General features: G+C 33.4%; 1 pseudogene; it reads left to right on the top strand.

The window, feature by feature from the left end:
- The first annotated feature begins 633 nt into the window (after positions 1 to 633).
- Positions 634 to 4,500, top strand: LOC136236052 (gibberellin 2-beta-dioxygenase-like; annotated as a pseudogene).
- Positions 4,501 to 4,897: the final 397 nt, after the last annotated feature.

The following is a 4,897-nucleotide window of genomic DNA, read 5'->3' as shown; positions in this document are numbered from 1 at the left end:
ATTTTAATTACAATGTTCACTTAATCCGTCGTTGGAACGGGCTAAGGTTTTAAAACGTGATATTTTGAAGACGGTTTGAAATATTAACAAGAATGCCTTATTTATTTACATTACAAAAAAAACATTAGTTTAAATAATTCAATTTGAAAACTCTTTTTTTTTGTGATTTATTTTCCCCACTTATTTAATGGACTCTCTACTTATTACAATCACATTAACAAATCCATTTAAACCACCATTTATACTTCAACAAAGCCCACTTGAAATATGGGCCCATGAATGGGCCAAAAGAATAAAGAAAATAACTTAACATATACATATACCTTTAAATCAAAAGGAGATTATGAGAATAAAAATTAATAAAAAGGGACTACATAATACATATATGAAAATATTATATATAGTACATTTACATTTTAAAAGTGTTGAAAATAGCAAATGAATCTTATAACTAGGAAAATAACATTTATAAAAAAATAATAATCAATGAAATAACCCAACTATCCCAAAACTACATATATACATAATTATTATAGTTTTAAACATCAAAAATAATATATACTAATATCTACTAATTATCTCCCCAAAATGCCCAAGTAAATAACATTTAAAATAGAATTTAATGTAACTTGAATGGATAACAATAAAAAGGAAGGTAATATAATATATACATATATATAAAAATAGAGTAAAAATGGAAAAAACCAATCTCCTAAAATAATCATATATGTTAAAGTTCTAAAACAATTTGAAAATCATATATTAATTAACTATATATATGTATACTAAGGATTAAAAGTCTAAAAGTTAAGAAAAAGGGACCGAAATGACATTTTTTACATTTGAGCAGATTTACCGACGGAAAATCCGTCGGTAAACAGCATTTAGTGACAGAATTGGCAAATTACAGCAGCACTCCAATATTTTCCAGATTTATTCAAAAGCTTTAAATTAAATCTAATTCAATCGTTTTGCACTTCCGAACTACCAAAGATGGATCATAGTTGAAAACGGAAGTTCCTAAAACGATGTTTTCATTTTAAAACGTTATTTGGAAACCTCTTTCAAATAAAAACTTATAATTACAACATTTTCGATACCCGAACTACCTTTTTATCGGATCACGGTTCGTATTGGGATATCCAAAACGAGGTTTTTATTTTAAAACAAAACCGAATTTTATTTAACACGAAACGAAAATTAAATAAATACGCTAACTAAATAAAACGTGACAAAATAAATAAATGATTAAAGGAATAAAAACTATAGCATAAAAAATAAATAGAAGGAGAGAAATAAACTAAATAAAATAAATAAAATAAAGAGTCTAGTCCTCGGATAATACCTTTGATTCGGTATCTGACAGTCGAAGCCGATTGATTCCACGAACCGCGAACTTCCGTTTTTTTTTTATGAAAAATTTAGTAAAAATTGAACTTAGGAAATTTGGAATTTTTGAGAAAAAAAAATATTTTTCTCAAAAAAATCCACGCTCTCTCTCTAAAAATGTTTAGAGTGAGAAAGTTTTCCTCTCCTCAAAAGGCCCCCCCCTTTTTCACCTTGGGATCCGTGCCCTTATATAGGGAAACGGATCCCGGAACAATGGGCGACGCCCAAAAAAAATTGGGCGTCGCCCATTGTGGTTGGGCGGCCGCCCAACATGAGTTGGGCGATCGCCCAACTTTCGTTGGGCGATCGCCAACGGCGTTGGGCGAGCGCCCAATCCTCGTCGGGCGTCCGCCCGACGTGGTTGGGTGCCCGCCCGGCGACCCTCGGGGCGTGCCCCGCGCCGTCGGACGCGTGCACTCCGTGGCCGCCGAGCGCGCGTTCCGCGCAGCCAGACGCTCGCACGTCGCGGCCGCCGAACGTGCGCCTCACGCTGCCAGGCACGTGCGCTCAACGGCCCACGAGGGCGCGCACCGCCAGCAGTCCCAGGCATTGCTCGGACGTCGAGAGCGTGCCACTCGCGGTGCGTTCGACGGACGCCGCGCGCACGTCTCGAGCCGTCAAGCGGGCGTTCGACCATCGTCGTCCGTGTGCGGGATGCCGTTGCGTGCCCGCGCCGTGCCATGAATTTTCCTCCGCTTATTATTCTTTATATATTTTCAAAACTTCCGGAATCAATTGCTTCGACCGTCTTGTTTTCAGGTTTTCGTCACAGGTCCTCCGACTCGATGTCTACAATTATATAAGAAAAAAGAATCTTCATACGGGTAATCTATTGGAACCGACTTAACATTCAAACTAGATGATGGATATATCAAAGTTTATCTATTGACCCGAGGCTTTCTCACATGTCGTCATGTTTATTTTAAACATTATATTTTAAGAAAATGATATTGTCACAAGCAAGCAAATTTTTCCTTTAAAAATGCTTCTTTTAATGATAATTTTGAAAAGAATGTTGGGAGAAAAGAAAATTTCATTGTAATGCTACTATTAGTTTAAATAGTTAACTGACACGAGTAAGTAATATACCAGTGTCATTATTGTAAGGAACCCGATGTTTGAAACATCGGATTCATGGATACTAGAGCTGCTGTAGCGCATCAACAATATTTTTTTTATATTACATAATAAAAACTAAAATTATATACATAAACTATACACCCCTACCTTACAAAAAAAATTTATATATACACAATAAATCATTCTTCATATTTACTCTAAAATTAAATTTAAAATTGAATATGATTTTGCACCAATAAACATGAGTAATATATACTGGTGGACGGGCTAGCTTCGACAAGCTAAGATTTCTTGATTTTTGGTAGTCTCATATTAGATTGTAAGGAGATACTTAGTATTTGTTCGGACTATATAGCGTCCATTGTTCCCCACTTAGCAAATAGAGTCACTCACGCGATGGCACGACATACTCTTTCCAATACTAGCAAGTTTTTTCAGTTTAATATCCCGGTGTGGCTTATGTAAGTAATTAGTCCTGCTGATTAATGAAGTGTTTTGAGTTAAAAAAATCATGAGTACCATGTTTATTTTGGATTAAACCTATTTAGCTCCTATGGTATTCATATTTTTATTATTTGCCCTCTATCATATTATTTGGTAACATTTTTCTCTTCAGTATTTTTATAGGTGAAATTTGATCCATTTATTATCTTCTATATTCACTTAATAGCTAATAGAAATAAGATATTTATTTTGAATTAGTGCCCTATTTAGCTTATGTGGTATCCAAATTTTTGTTATCTGCCTCTCATGGTATTATTTGATTACGTTTGTCTCCTGAAGTATTCTCATAGGTGATATTTGACCCATTTTAAATGAAAAAATTTGTGGTTTATTAAATTTTTTACATGATACAATTTTTAACATGTGATATATACACGTGCCAATTATTTTAATTCCTTTTTCATATACACTTACTATGTGAATATATAAGAAATTATTTGTTTTTCTTATTTATCCACATAAATTCTAGGGAAAAGTAAAAAAATAAACCTTGTGGTTACACCTGTTTTCGAACAACACCTATGTAGTTTAAAAGTTTGCATAATGGTACATTGAGGTTTATTCCGTTAGCAAACACATACCAAATTGACTAACGGTGTTAAAAGTCAAAGGGAAAAGAGTTAATTTAGTCCTTATATTTATTTATATGTTATAAATTAACCTCTTTATTATCTAATTATTACAAACAAACCCTAAAATAAAAAATAAAAATCAATTACACCATCTTCTCCATCTCTTTTTTATTTTTTTTTATTTTTCTTCTCTTTTCTCTCTCTTACCTCTCATCTTTTTTAATTTCTTTCTAAAATCAAATTGAATTTTTGCTAATCCATCGAAAACAAAGAAGTAGACATGAATTGAAAATCTTCAGCTTCCCATACCTCATACGATCAAAACATTACTCCCTAATCAAAACATGCAAACCCACAGCCCTGTTTACTGAAATTCCAGTGATAGACCTCAAAAACACCCCCGAGCTAAGTCTCTCATAGTTGATGCCTGTCACGAATTCGGGTTCTTCAAATTGGTTAATCATGGTGTCTCATTGGAATTCATGTCCAATTTAGAAACTCTAACTACCAGTTTCTTCAATCTCCCTCAATCTGAAAAAGACAAAGCTGCTCTTCCCAATCCTTTTGGCTATGGTAACAAACGAATTGGTCCTAATCAGGTAATTGTTATTATTTTTTCAATTTTAATGTTTGCTCTGTTTTTGAGAGAGACTAAGATGCTCTGTTTTTGTTCAGGTGTGTTTTGGAGGAATATGTAATGGAAGTGAAGAGAATGAGTTACCAAGTGTTGGAATTAATGGCGGATGGATTGGGGATAGAGCCGAGGAATGTGTTGAGTAAACTGTTAAAAGATGAGAAAAGTGATTCTTGTTTCAGGTTGAATTACTATCTGCCATGTCCGGAAGTTCAAGCATTGAGTGGTAGAAATTTGATTGGTTTTGGGGAGCATACAGACCCACAGATAATATCTGTCTTAAGATCCAATAACACAACTGGTTTTCAAATATGTCTTTAAGATTCAATAACACAAAGAAGCCGACGATTTGTATTTCAAATAATATCAGTTCGTTTGTATTTCTTTGTTGTTGATGGATTAGCAAAATTCAATTGATTTTATAAAGAAATTAAGAAAGAGGAGAGAGATAAGAGAGAGAAAAAGATGAGAGATAAAGGAGAAGAAAAATAAAAAATAAAAATGAGATGGAGATGGAGATGGAGAAGATGGTGTAATTTTTATTTTTTTATTTTGGGGTTTGTTTGTGATAATTAGATATTAAATGGGGTTAATTTATAAAATAAATAAATATAAGGATTAAATTAACTCTTTTTCCTTTGACTTTTAACACCGTTAGTCAATTTGGTATGTGTTTGCTAACGGAATGAACCTCAATGTACCATTATGCAAACTTTTA

Source organism: Euphorbia lathyris, chromosome 7, assembly GCF_963576675.1.
Source record: "Euphorbia lathyris chromosome 7, ddEupLath1.1, whole genome shotgun sequence".
In the NCBI taxonomy this organism is placed as follows: Eukaryota; Viridiplantae; Streptophyta; class Magnoliopsida; order Malpighiales; family Euphorbiaceae; genus Euphorbia; species Euphorbia lathyris.
Note: the sequence above shows the minus strand (reverse complement) of the source record. Positions and strands in the feature narration are given on the sequence as shown.